The sequence below is a fragment of the Lutra lutra genome, chromosome 6, assembly GCF_902655055.1.
Source record: "Lutra lutra chromosome 6, mLutLut1.2, whole genome shotgun sequence".
Taxonomy (NCBI): domain Eukaryota; kingdom Metazoa; phylum Chordata; class Mammalia; order Carnivora; family Mustelidae; genus Lutra; species Lutra lutra.
The window spans coordinates 115850643-115866247 of record NC_062283.1 but is presented as its reverse complement, the minus strand read 5'-3'; the positions used below and the strand labels follow the sequence as shown (position 1 = coordinate 115866247).

General features: G+C 37.3%; 1 pseudogene; it reads left to right on the top strand.

Annotated features, from left to right (window-relative positions):
• The first annotated feature begins 473 nt into the window (after window positions 1-473).
• LOC125101660 (14-3-3 protein theta-like) lies at window positions 474-10264 on the top strand (annotated as a pseudogene).
• The last annotated feature ends 5341 nt before the right edge of the window (window positions 10265-15605 follow it).

The following is a 15605-nucleotide window of genomic DNA, read 5'->3' as shown; positions in this document are numbered from 1 at the left end:
TGGAAATTGTGCAGCAGCACCCTTTGTAAAGGGGCTGAATACCTTGGTTATAAGCACAAAAGAGCAGACCTACCAAAGGGTGAATAGAATTCTGAGTGGAGTGTCTTCCTTTTCTCCACTGTTCTGTTGATTCCACTGGGAGTACAGTGGTTAGGATTCTTTGGTCGCAAGCAATTGAAATAAACTTTGAGGGGAACTGGGGGCCTGGAGCAAACAGATTATTCTTTTTCTCCCTCTTTTTTTTTTTTTTTTTTTTTTTTTTTTTTTGTGAGGATGGCTGGAAGAGAAGGCTGAAGAACCGTGAGAAAGGCAGAAACCAGATAGATACCAACGGTCTTCACAGAAGAGATCACTTAATAGATTCACTAGGGCTCAACATTTATTTATTTATTGGTTTTGTTTGTTTATTATCCTTACATTACTAAATTGCAAAATCTCAGGACAGAAAGTTGAACTGGCTTGTTTGAGGTAAGATGTTCACCCTTTACCTATTCCAGGGCAATGAGAGGGTGAGTGATAGGATCTGCTGGAAGAAGCTTTTGACTTTTCATCAGATGAGGCCAAGGTGGTTTGATTTATTCTCCTACCAAAATTATTTGCACACAGTGTGGGTTAAGCAGTTACCCAAAAAGAAATAGGGATGTAGACAGAACTGATGAATGCACTGCTGGGTCTCAGCAGAGGGCACCAGACAACAAAAACAGCTCCAGAATTGAAATTGCTAAGGGCATGGCTGATGTTCTGGTAATGTCCTACCAAGGGCCCACTGATCCAGACCCCACTCACTCTCCTGGGCAAAAATAATACCCTTTCTAAACAGAAATGGGGCAGCAATATGGTAAACCTTGTTCAATGTTCATTTTGGAGAGGTGATTTATTTCTCCTACACAGTGTAGGAGAAATAATTGTATTTGTGTATTTTTTTAAAAACCACATAAATAAACAATTAAAAACAAAACAAAACAAAAAACACAGAACAGTAGCTTTCACATCCAGAGTCATGTTTCTTCTTCTCTTGAGAGAAAGAAAATCTGCCAATTGTGGACCAAAATCTGCTGGAACAGAAAAGAGGCTGGCATTTCTAGACAGGCATGAGCTCTCCAACTCCTCTTAGGCACCACCACTTACCTTGGCCCCCTTCCCTCATTTTCAGTACCTGCATGGTCCCAGGGTTGTCTCTGGGGTTCTTAAACCTTTCTATGAGGGATCTCCAGGAAGCTTCCTACCGATTTGTCAAACTCAGAAAAGTCAGAATTTTCTGCCAGTGATTACTCGTTTAGTTGCAACACCTTTGCATCTGACAGGATCCTTCATCCCTTTTCACTCTAGTTCTGTCCACTCCTATCTTTCCAAAAGTTTGGAACTAGTACATCCAGATCCATGGCTGAGATTGGGAAACTGTGTCATTATGACCTCTTCTGGAGCTGAATTCTGAGCTTCCACACATTTCTTCAGGCCACGAACCTCTACAAGACCCCTTCTCTGCGCCATGCATTCTCCTTGGCATGGCCTCTACCTAGGCGTTCAGTTTCTACCATTCTGCAAAACTACCAATTCAGTTCATGAAGACACTCACCACTTGCTCTGACCATATATGTCTGGCCCCTTAGACTCTGGCACTGACCTTTTCCCCATAAGTGAAGTGGGAATTCATTCTCCAACTGGTCCTGGGAGGAGCAGTGATTCCACTCAAGGCCATGAAGGCACTTACCAGTGATCACCTGCTCTTACAGCCCCAACTTCACCTGATCGGTGAAGCATAGATCATCGATTCTGTATGGCCTTTACAGCTGTCCTGGAGAAAAACATCAGAGAGAAGATGTTTACTCTTTAGTTGACTCTGCTGGCATACACCAGTGAGTTTCATACATCTTTTTTATCTGGCCATTGGGCAGGCTTTCAAGAGATACCTGAATATTAGAGCAAATTCCATGATGTCCTATCCACAGAATATTTTTCCTGATAAACAGAGTAAAAATACTAAAAAAAACAAAGAGCTACAAAGAAAAGTGAGCGATGCATTTTGGAAATATCTCCCTTAACTACTCTCTTACTGCTGTGCCTGCTTTGCAGTACCAGAGGAGCTTTCTTTCTTTCTTTTTTTTTTTTTTTTAAGATTTTATTTATTTATTTGACAGAGAGAGATCACAAGTAGGCAGAGAGATAAGCAGAGTGGGGGAGGGGGAAGCAGGCTCCCTGCTAAGCAGAGAGACTGATGTGGGGCTCTATCCCAGGACTCTGAGATCATGACCTGAGCCGAAAGCAGAGATCTAACCCACTGAGTCACCCAGGAGCCCTGAGGAGCTTTCTTAACAACTGTCCAAACTTAGACCATGAGACATGGAATGGGAAGCTGTCTCAGCCCAGCGAGGCCATCGAGCTTCATGTCCACTTCTGTGAGGCCAGCTCAGTCCCAGTGGTCCTTTGGTATCTCCAGAGATTGTGTTACATGACTCTGTGAGGACATGGAGACACATAGGCAACTCTGGGAAGGCAGTTTGTGCAGGAGCCCTGTCATTGGGGTCCACTGAGTCTCAGGGAAAATTGGGTGACCAACCTGATTTATTCTAGAAGTTACCTTGCCCTCTTAACAGTTTTTTGAAAGTCATGCTAGAGAATGAATCACTGATTCATCGCTGAGCACCAAAAGAAGCACTTAGGTGGTATGTAGGGGCCATGCTTTCTGAAAAATGGCTAATTTCAAATTTAGATTCATCTTCAGGGAGCAAGATGTTCCCAATGATACTGGAACACATGCTTGTGGAGAGGAATGGAGAGAGAGGCAGGCTGAGACTATGCTTAGCATTTTATCTCTTATGTAACCTTAAAAAGTATTGAAGATACATGAATTATATATTGTACATGCATGCATATATAACTGTGTTGAGAAGTACCATTCTCTGAGTTGGTAATGTTTTCTTAATCAAATTTTTAAGAATGTCTTTTCCTCTAAATATGTTTGGTGGTCATTTTAACATGAAATAGTTGTGAGTGCTTTTAAATTTTAGCTCTCTAGGGAGCACTGTATCAAATGTGTATTGGCTTTTGTATATAAAAAAAAATGTGGTAAAATAATTTCATTTGCACTGGGCTCCAAATTAGGTTAGTTCATGAAGAAATGAGAGAGGACTAAACACTGCCCCACCTCCAGCCCTGGACTCAGCCCTGTAAGTGCAGAGGGTAGGGGTGGGGCTGATCCAATGTGGGGCCATGTGGCTGCTCTCTGCCGCACAGGTCAGTTCATCTTTATGGCCTCTGACTGCAGGTCTCTGGGTAACTTTCTTCAACCGTACCCACATTTTAGCATTTATATTGAGCGAACTATTGTTTGTTCCCCACTTTCTCCCCAGCTCCCCCACATATGTGTTAGTTTAAAAAATTGTCCATTCAGATTAGGATGCCAAAATAGAATTTTTTTTTTTATGTTTGGCTACCACTTTATCCTCTCTTTGTGCTGTGCTTTATTTTGGTCTTTTTGAAAACAAGCTTTATTCTCATTTTTCCACTATTTTTAGTGGCTTATAGATTTGTATTCAAGCTATTTGGATAATACCTTATTATAAAACTGGTTTAAATGCAAACAAAAAATAGCAACAGCAGCCCCAATTCTTTCCTTAGAATTTTTGTTCCAGAAAACTGTGGCCCAGAAGAGACTATGACATCTAGAGAATGTTTTAGATCCATATTCAAAAGGATAGAAAAGAAGGATATAAGGAGGAACAAAGCAGAATTTCAAGAAGGGCAATGGAGAAAAGGTCTGGGAGGGCAGGGTGTCTTGGAACCCTTTCAGAAACCTGTTCCCATTTCTTCCCGATGGCAGTTATGGTCCCTGCACATATGTGAGTACGGAAGGTTCAATCTATAATTACACCACAGACACAGGCTTATAAAGGGATTCCTTTTAACTATTCCTTGGGATTTGATTAATTACTTGCTTGTTGCTAAAGACAGAATAGAGTGACCATAACTGGGATTTTAATGGAGAAAATGAGACAGTAGTTAGAGAGTTCTTAGCAGAAAGAAGTGAGGCACTAAAACTGTAAATGTTTTGGGTTGACTCTACCTCCTCTTCTTGCCCAGTTGTAGGAAACCTTGAGGTTTCCTTGGCTGCCCTGGAGAGCAATGAGACATTTAGTACTCAGATGAGAAGGCCAATCTTGATTGTTACATTGCATTTTGAGCTATTTGGGCAGTTAGATTACCGGACAGTAATCGTGCACAGTTTACCACCATGTGTCTTTAATAACCCAGACATTTATGCTTAAGGTTTTAGTGTGGATTAGAATATATATTAGCTGAATATTAATGCATTTAATCAATCTTTTTATTTTTTAATTCATGAGGGTTTTTTTTTTCCACCTGTACCATTTAGGGTTTCCATTTTTGTTCACAAATACTATAAGTAAGAAATAACTAAGAGGAATAATTTTATTTTATTGTCATCATCATCATTATCCAATGCCATTTAATTTATAATTAACATCAATATCAGTACACTGTTCTCGATGCTGTATGAACAAATTTCTTTTAAAAGCCATTTTGTTTTTCTTTCCCTTCAATCATGAACAGAGGCTTCACTCATATTTCTGGTCAGGCATCAAATAAATGTGAAATATTGTCGTAAAGCAAGAAATCCTTTACTTCTACAGAAGAAAAAGCCACAAACATCATCTGATGAGAGGAGTGGACACACATATACATTTGCATGCACTCGGCTAACCATACACATGTAAGAAAACATATATCATACTAAGAATGATGGAACAGAAAGTTATAGAAGAAATACTGTTCACTTTTATTACCTTGTTCAATTGAGTGCAACAAACTTTGAATGAGACCTTATTCAGTGCCATAATCTGTGCTAGGTTTTAGGAGTAGAAAGAGGAATAAAGCATGAACTCTAGCTTTGCAGACCTTAAAGTCCAATGCATACTTAGAAAACTGGAAACATGGTTCACTGCTCAGGAATTGTGCACACAATGTAGGTTGTTGTTATAATCCGTAGGTTTTTTTTTTTTTTTTTTCAAACTAGTGACCTACTGAAAGTAAACAGAGCGCTTTGTTGATAGAGATGAAAGATTTTTTCCTTTTATCCTACCACACTTAGAACAATGTGCAAAGAATATACACTGGGTACTATCTTAGCTATTTCCTACCAAAGAATGGTAACTAGCATTAATCAGTGATGTGATAGCCCTGGTCTGTGTGTATGTGTGTGTCTTTGTGTGTGTGTGTAAGAAAGTGTACTTCCAGGCTTTTCTTTTTTTTTCTTTCTTTCTCTCTCTCTCTTTCTTTCAGAGAGAGTGACAGTTAGAGAGCACAAGCAAGGGGGGAGAGGCAGAAGGAGAAGAAGACTCCCTGCTGAGCAGGAACCCAATGTGGGGCTTGATCCTCAGACCCTGGGATCATGACCTGAGCCAAAGGCAGATGCTTAACTGATGGAGCCACCCAGGAACCCCCAAGCTTCTTCTTCTTCTTCTTTTTAAATTTTATTTGTATTTATTTGACAGAGATCACAAGTAGGCAGAGAAGCAGGTGGGGCGGGGGTGGAGGGAAGCAGGCTCCCCACTGAGCAGAGAGCCCCACGTGGGGCTCTATCCCAGAACCCTGAGATCACAACCTGAGTCAAAGGCAGTGGCTCAACCCACTGAGCCACCAAGGTGCCCCCCAGGCTTCTTTTCTTGATGGTCAATTGTGTCAGTTTCCTACTGCAGCTGTAACAAATTACCAGAAATTCAATGGATTCAACACCTTAAGTTTATTATTTTATGGATCTAGAGGCCAGAAGGACTAAAACCAAGGTGTCAACAGGGCTATTTCTCATAAAGGCTATAGGGGAGAAGATGCTTTCTTGATTTTTTCTAGCTTCTAAGGGGATCCTGTAGGCCATAGCTCATGACTACTTCTCATCTTCAAAGGGAATTGTAGCATCTTCAGTTTTTTCTCTCTTGGACTCTTCTTCCATCACCACATTGCCTTCTCTGACTCTGATCCTTCTTTCCACCTCTTATGAGGACCCTTGTAACTGATTATGTCAGGCCCACATGAATAATCCAAAATAATCTCTCTTGCAGTAATTGGCAACCTGTCTTCATTATTACCTCAGTCCTTATTAGGAGAATGAAACGTTTCTGTTTGGAAATGGATCTGAGTCTCTACATATTTCATAACACTAGGTTTAGAATTATTGACTCTTTCCTCCTTGATTCCTAGCTCATACCACTTGCAGCATTCAAAAGGAGAGTCAACAGTTACCAAACAGTCAATACTTCCCACACACTGTTCATCACACTTCAACAATATGAACCCATGTAATCCCTAGAATCTCCTGTGAGGAAAGTACTGTGGTTGTTTTCCTTTTATAGATGAGCAAATCCAGATAATTTGGCTCAAAGGATCATACTCCAGACTGCTATAATCTACCATCTCACTATGTTAAAGTGTTACCATTCAATCAGTTTATGCCCAATTTAAAGTCACTTTGTTTTAATAACAGGAAAGCATATCCATGGGTTAAGCTTATAAATTTAGAGCAATAGCCCACAGTTTGAATTCTTGTCAAAAATCATAGAACTTGGACAGAAGACATGAACAGACATTTTTCCAAAGAAGACATATAGATGGCTAACAGACATATGAAAAGATGCTCACTATCATCAGGGAAATGAAAATCAAAATCATGATGAGATACGAACTCACACCTGTCACAGTGGCTAAAATTAACAACACAGGAAACAACAGATGTTGGTGAGGATACAGAGAAAGGGGAATGCTCTTACACCATTGATGGGAATGTAAACTGGTGCAGCCACTCTGGAAAACAGTATGGAGGTTCTTCAAAAAGTTAAAAATAGAACTACCCTATGACCCAACAATTGCACTACTCAAAGGACACAAAACGCTGATTTGAAGGGCACATGCACCACAATGTTTATAGCAGCACTATTAATAATAGCCAAATTATAGAAAAAGCCCAAACATCCATCAACTGATGAATGGGCAAAGAAGATATGGTGTAAGTATACAATGGGATATTATTCAGCCATCAAAAAGAATTAAATCTTGCATGGATGGAGCTAGAGTGTATCTTGTTAAGTGAAATAAGTTCATTAGAGAAAGGCAGATACCATATGATTTCACCCATATGTGAGATTTAAGAAACAAAACAGATTAACTAGGGGAAGGAAAAACAAAATGGAAAGAGAGGCAAGCAAACCTGATCAGAGACTCTTAACAACAGAGAACAAACTGAGGGTTGATGGAGGGAGGTCGGTGGGGAATGGGCTAAATGGATGGTGGGTATTAAGGAGGGCACTTGTTGAGATAAGCACTGGGTGTTATATGCAAGTGATGAATCACCAAATCTATACCTGAAATCAATTTTACCATATATGCTAACTAACTAGAATTTTTTTTTTAAACATTTTATTTATTTATTTGAGAGAAGAGAGAGACAGTGAGAGAGAGCATGAGCGAGGAGAAGGTCAGAGGGAGAAGCAGACTCCCCGTGGAGCTGGGAGCCTGATGCGGGACTCGATCCCGGGACTCCAGGATCATGACCTGAGCTGAAGGCAGTCGCTTAACCAACTGAGCCACCCAGGCGCCCCTAACTAGAATTTAAATAGAAGATTGAATTTTAAAAAATGATGGAACTTGGAATTGGTTGCCAAAATCACACTATTAAGTAGAATTTTCCTTTTTTCTAAACATTTTCTTTAAACTCTACTTATACTTCACAGAATTAGAGTGAAAACGCTTAACTTTGATACTTCTAATGAAGAACAAGAAATCAGGCACATATATTAAACTTCAAATGAACTTAGCTGTTTCTTAGCCATGAATATAATGTTTGCTATCACTTTTGCAAACCACTGTGCTATGATTATATTCTCTTTTGTACACTTCCTTTTATAGTGGACAGAGTAGCATCTCTTTTATCCACACCTCATAAGAAATGACCTTAACCAAAGACTCGCTTGGCAATTTCTTTTTGTAGGAAATTCATTGGCAGAAATTCTGTTAAGTATTACATTGACAAAGTGTAAAACCAAGAAGGAATTTAAGTAAGAGATTGGGAGGCTATCAAAACTTTGGAACGGGGATAAAAAGACAACTTGGCAAAAATGTACACTGCTTTAGACATTCAGCATTTGTGGGTTTTGAGGGATTTATTGATGGTATAAAAGCCTTCTTCATATTAAAGAAATTAAATTTATTTGAGTATAAATAAATTTTAATAAGTATCATATATTATATATATTTATATATGATATATGTATAAAATAAGAATAAATACAAGGGACTATATGAGAAGAGGAGCCACCTGCTAATCCAAAACACAGGTGGGAAAGAAGATGGTAACTTTAAATGAGTGACAAGAACTAAAGATTCATGTCACGTGGACTGATAGGAACGAAAGAATTGTCGTGGTATGAAATTTTCTTTTCAGTTCTCATTCATAAGTGGATTTGGCGACATCAAAGATGGCAATTATGAAAAATAAAAATAAGTAAGGCCTTATTTTTTTCTGTTTGTGAAATGTGAGCTAAATTATTAAAAAGTTTTAATTTTTAAAAACTTCAATTTTAACATAAAAATAATATGTTAAAATAAAATAAAACCTTGGAACATTAATCTATTACAAATATACTTGGAGTTAGAAGCACCAACTGGAAAATAATTATACATCATTGTGCAAACATTTATTTGTGATCAAGAATCATTAAAATAGGGGCACCTGGGTGGCTCAGTGGGTTAAGCCGCTGCCTTCGGCTCGGGTCATGATCCCAGGGTCCTGGGATCGAGCCCCGCATCGGGCTCTCTGCACAGCAGGGAGCCTGCTTCCCTTCCTCTCTCTCTGCCTGCCTCTCTGCCTACTTGTGATCTCTCTGTCAAATAAATAAATAAATTAATTAAAAAAAAAGAATCATTAAAATAGATACTAAAAAAGTAGATGAATCCACTATCATAATTGGAGACTTCAACATGCCTCTATCATAAATGGACGTATCTAGCAGGCAGAAAATCAGTAAGGACATAGTTGAGCTCAACAATAGTACCCATCACCTGGATATAATGGACATCTATAGACAACTTCATCCAGCAACAGCAAAATGTTCATTCTTCTCAAGCTCATATGGAACACTCACCAGGATAGAGCACATTTTGGTCCATAAAATATATAGTAGCGAATCCAAACAAATAAAAATCATACAATGTTTGCTCCCAGACCACTGTGGAATTAAACTTTGAATCAATAACAAAAGATAACTGGAAAATTCCCAGATTCCTAAAGATTAAAGAACACCTTATTAAATAACACATGGGCCAGAGAATAGATTTCAAGATAAGTTTAAAAATATTTTGAACTAAATGAAAACAACACAACTTAAAAAAAATTGTGAGATACAGGAGACTGGAGGGTCCTTGACTGAGGCCAAAAGTGGATCAAGGTGGTGGGACTTGCACCAGGTATGTACCTCTCTAGCCAGTCCAGGTGGGTGCTCACTCTCACTCTCCTCTCCCTGTCCCCATAGGGAAGACAGAGCTGATCCAAAAGGCAAAACTGACTGAGCAGACTGAGCACCAGGATGATATGGCCAAGCACATGAAGGCTGTGATGGAGTGGGCCACTGAGCTGTCCAACAAGGAGAGAAACCTGCTGTAGGGGCCTACTAGAACATGATAATGGACCACAGGTCCTCTTGGAGGGTCATCTGGGGCAGTGAGCAGAAAACCTCTGATAAGAAGTTGCAACTGATTAAGGACTTTCAGTAGAAAGTGGAGTCTGAACTAAGGTCCATCTGCACCATGGTGCTGTAATTGTTGGATAAGTATTTAATAGCCAATGCAACTAATCCAGAGAGTAAGTTCTTACATCTGAAAATGAAGGGAGATTACTTCCAGTACCTCATTGAAGTTGCATGTGGTGATGGTACAAAACAAACTATAGATAATTCCCAAGGAGATCAACAAGAGACTTTTGATATAAGCAAGAAAGAGATGCAACCCACACACTCCATCTGCCTGGACTGGTACTTTTAACTTCTCCGTATTTTACTATGAGATCCTTAATTACCCATATCTTGCCTGCACACTGGCTAAAACAGCTTTTGATGAGCCCATTGCACAACTTGATCTACTGAACGAAGACTCATACAAAGACAACACCTTCACAATACAGTTACTTAGAGACAACCTAACATTATGGACCTCAGACAGTGCAGGAGAAGAAAATGATGCTGGGAAAGGATCAGAAAACTAAATGCATACAGGGTATCAACCTTCTTCTCTTCAAGAAACCTTTTTACGCATCTTCATTCCTTATTCTATTTGGATTTCTTACAGCAAAGAAGCCCATTCACATGGATGGAATCAACTGTTTATAGTCTTTTCATACTGCAGCTTTGGGAAAACTCCATTACTTGATTTGTGCTTGTCTTGGCCTTCCTAGTGTGTGGTTACTGCTGTAGAAAAGTATTGATACCTTCATTCCATATAAACATAAGTAACTTCCAAACACTTATGTAAAGGACTAAAAACATACCCAGTTTTTAAGTAATCTGAACCAGTTTGGCAAGTGTCTGTGTTTTGTATTATGGTAAAGATATGAAAATGTAGCTCATTACGATTTAAAAGGTATTCTACATAATTCTTAATTTCTACATTCTCTCCCATACTCTTCTTCAGGGATTTCCTTTCAGTAAGAAACTTCCCCATGCTCTTACAGTATTCCTTTTGGTTAGGAAGCTAGAAGTATTAGATTGAATGGAAAAGCATTTGGCATTTTGGTGCTAGGGGTCACAAGCTGAAATGCCTCCCATATCATATACGGTGGAGGTCTTGTGTATCTGTGACAACAGGAATTTTCCTTATCCATTCTTCATTTGTTGCTGCTTAAGTTGACAACTTACTTTTCCAATAAAAATTCACTTACACCCCACCCCCCAAAAAGAAAAAAAAATTGTGAATGCAGTGAAAACAATGCTTAGAGGAAAATTGATGTCATTGAATGTCTATATTAGAAAAAAATAAAACCAATAATCCACGTTTATACTTTAAGAAAATAGTAAAAGTAAAACAAATTAAATTCAAAGTAAGGAGAAGAAAAGAAATAATAATAATCAGCACAGAAATCAATAAAATTGAAAACAGGTTATCAATAGAGAAAACCAATGAAACCAAAAGGTATTTCTTGGCAAAGATCAATAATATCAATAAACATTTAGCCAGAATAAGTAAGAAAAGAAGAGAGGGGACACAAATTACTAATATCAAAAGTGTATCAATTCCTTGAGAGATACAATTTGTCAAAATTTATATGAAAAGAAATAAATAATCTGAATCCACTTATATTTGTTAAAGAAACGGAATAAATAATTAAAACCTTCCAAACTAGAGAGCACCAAAGCCATATGGGTTCATTAGTAAATTCTACCAAACATTTAAGAATAATAGTATATCAATTCTCTATGATCTCTTTCAGAGAATGGAGGGAATGCTTCCTAATTTATTCTGAGCCCAACACTACCCTAATGCCAAAACCAGACCAAGCCATTATGAGAAATGAAAAGTACACCTCAATATTTCTCTTGACCACAGATATAAAATTTTAAAATAAAATACGAGCAAATCTAATAATGTATGAAAACATTATATACCATGTAGGGTTTATCCCAGGTATGCAAGGCTAGTTCAGCATTCAAAAATCAACTAATGTGATTCATCATATCAACAGGCTAAAAGAGAAAAATCACATGACCACAGCAACAAATCTAGAAAAAACATTTAACAAAATCTAATAGCCATTCATGATTAAAAACTCTCAGTCTGCTAGGAATAGAGGGGGACTACTTCAACTTGATAAAAGATATTTACAGGGGAATCTGGGTGGTGCATTCGGTTAAGCATCCAGCTCTTGGTTTTTGGCTCAGCTCATGATCTCAGGGTTAGGAGACTGAACCCTGTATTGGGCTCCTCACTCAGTGTGGAGTCTGCTTGAGATTCTCTCTCATTCTTCCTAACCTCCTGCTTGTGCTCTTTCTCTAAAATACATAAATAAATCTTTTTAAAAAGAGAATATTTACAAAAAAGCTGCAGCTAACATCATACATAATAGTGACAAACTCAGTTTTCCCCATTAAGATCAAGTACTGGATAAGGATGTGGTCTCCTACCACTCCCTTTAACATCACATTGGAAGTTCTGACTAATACAATAAGACAAGAAAAACAAAAGAAAGGTATACAGATTAGGAAAAAAAATCAGACTATCTGCAATTACAGATGACATGATTGTCTATGTAAAAAATCCAAAAGAATTGACAGAAAAACTTCTGGAACTAATAATCAATTATAGCAAGGTTGGAGGGTACAAGGTTAACATACAGAAGTCACTTGCTTTTCTATACATCAGCAATGAACAAGTGTAATTTGAACTAAAAAACAGAATACCACTTACATTAGCATCCTCTCAAATGAACAATTTAGATATAAATTAACAAAATATGTACATGATCTATATGAGGGAAGGTATAAAACTCTGATAAGTGAAATATAAGAATAAATAAATGTAGAAATATTCTATGTTCATGGATAGGAAGACTTGATATTATCAAGATGTCAGTTTTTCCAAATTTGATCTATAAATTCAATGCAATCCCAGTCAAAATACCCAGCAAGTAATTTTTTGGATACCAATAAACTGATTCCAAAGTTTATATGGAGATACAAAAGACCCAGAAGATCTAGCTCATACTGAAGGAGAACAAATTGGACAGTTAATACTACCTGACTTCATGATTTACTATAAAGTTATCATAATCAAGACAAGGTGATATTGGCCAAAGAATAGACAAATAAGCCAATAAAACAGAGTAAAGAGCCCAGAAATTGACTAATATGTATACCCAACTGATCTTTGTTATAAGAGCAAAGGCAATACAATGGCGCAAAGATAGTCTTTTCAATAAATGATTCTGGAACAATTAGACATCCACATGCAAAAAAGGAATTTAGATACAGACTTTACACCCTTTACAAAAATTAACTCAAAATAGATCATGAATCTAAACACACAATGCCAACCTAAAATTTTTGAGAAGATAAAATACCTAGAAGACCTTGGGTGCAGTGATAACTCTTTAGATACAACACTAGGGGCAATAATCCAGAAAAGAAATAATGGATAACCCAGACTTTGTTAAATTTAAAACTTCTGCTCTTCAACAGTTGGTATCACGAGAATGATAAAACAAGTGACAGACTGGAAAAAAAAATATTTGCAGAAGACACAGGTCATAAAAGATGGTTACCAAAACCATACAAAGAACTCTTAAACGCAACAACAAGGAAACAAAGGACCCTATTAATACCCAGACCAAAGCCTTTAATAGACTCTTCACCAAAGAAGATACACAGATGGCAAGTATGCATATGGAAATGTGCACCATGTAATTTGTGGGAAATGTATGTTAAAACAAGGAGATACCACTACCCATGTATTAAAACGGCCAAAATCTGGAGCACTGGCCATATCAAACACTGGTGAGGATGTAAGGCAGCAGGAATTCACATTCAGGGTTGGTAAAAATGCAAAATAGTACAGTTTGGAAGACACTTTGTCAGTTTTTACAAAATTAAGCATACTCGTACCGTATGATCCAACAGTTGCATTCCTTGGTGTTTACCTAAAGACAGTTGAAAACTTATTATCTACACAAATACCTGCACATGGATGTTCATAATTGCCAATACCTGGAAGCAACCAAGATGTCCTTTAGTAAACTAATGAATGCATCATCTGTTGTACATTCAGACAATGGATATCATTCAGCGATAAAGATAAATAAGCTTTCAAGACATGAAAACATATGAAGGGAACTTAAATGCATATTACTGAGTGAAAGAAGCCAATTTGAAAGACCATGTATTGTACAATTCCAGATATATAACACTGTGGAGAAGGCAAAACTATGGATACAGTAAAAAGATCAGCAGTTGCCAGAGATTGGTGGGTGGGGATGGATGAACAGATAGAGCACAGAGGATTTTTAGGGTAGTGAAAACACCTTGTGTGACACCATTATGATGAATATATGTCATTACACATTTCTCTAAACCTACATATTCAGTGCTGGAAATCAAGAGTGAAATGTAGTGTGAACTGTGGTCTTTGGGTTATTATGATGTGTCCATGTAAGTTCATCAGTTGTAACAAATGTACCACCATGTGAGGGATGTTGATAATGAAGGAGCTAAGTATCTGTGGTATGAGGAATATGTGAGATATCTCTGGGCCTTCCCCTCAATTTTGCTTTGAACTTAAAGCTGCCCTAAAAAAATTAAGTCTTAAGAGAAAATAGATACTGTATTTTGACACAAAGCACATTATTTTCCCCCTCTGAGGTTGTGAATAAGAGTTCAAAGAACTGTATATTCAGGAATTAAATACAGCCATAATTGCCTCTGGCAGGGGTGTGAAGCAAATCGTACTGTTTCTTGTATAGGAGAAATCAACCTCCTGACTTAAGCTTCAGTTTCCAGCTTTGTGTAAGAAATTGGTGAGAAAAACATTTATGGCATCCTCCACAAGGTTTAGGTACGTTGAATACTTAATAACCCAGACATAAGTGTTACATAGCCTATGAAGGAAATTGTAAGAAAACATTCATCTGAATTCCATCTCTAGTGTCTTTTGATTAGCACTTACCACCAGCTGATTATATTTGATTCACTACCAACTGAGAAATAGATACTAAGGTATTAAAGGAACAAATTAGTAGTCTAATTATAGAGATTGTTTTGGCAAGTTTTGTTTTTGTTTTGTTTATTTGGTTTTGTTTTTGGGAAATTGAGTTGCATTTGCTGGCCAGGAAATAAATTATTCATCTAATTTAATATGTCCTTACATATCTAGGACAGCTAAATATTTTGCAAAATGAATAGCTAGAGATGAGCAAGTTCATTTCCAAATCATTCCTAAGTTAACATGTGTTATATTTAAGAGAAGAACTGAACTTAAAATGATTATTTTAGGAATTGAAAGATAATTAGGTTGAAGATACTTCTTTCTAATATGCAACTTTTTCAACTATCAAGTAATTATTAAATACAGTTAAGTAGTTATTAGCCTCAGTTTAAATATGTATATATGTATACATATATATACTTATATAAGAAAATATTGTAGTGTTACTAATGACTTTAAATAGTAAAATGAAAACAAGCCATATTTCTTTCCCTACCCCTGCCCCTACACTTGGCTTATTGTCACTGAGAGCCTTGTGAAATAATAATAGTAAATTATTAAAGGGAATTTCCTAAATTAAGACCACCATATTTTGGCTACTGCAACTTTATTTTATTTCATAGAAGAGACTCATTATATAAAATTATTTATGTAATTATTATGTAAAATTTATTACATAAAAAGAGCTAGACTGGGTGAACACAGGTTTATGGCACAGTAAGTGCAGCAGCATCTAGATAAGGGCTCTGATTCACCTTGAGGTTTCAGGGACAGAGGTTGGCATTTGGGCTCTGCAATTTCCTAGCTGTGCAACACTAGGTTATGTGTTAAAACTCTTTGATTCTTCTTTTGTCCTT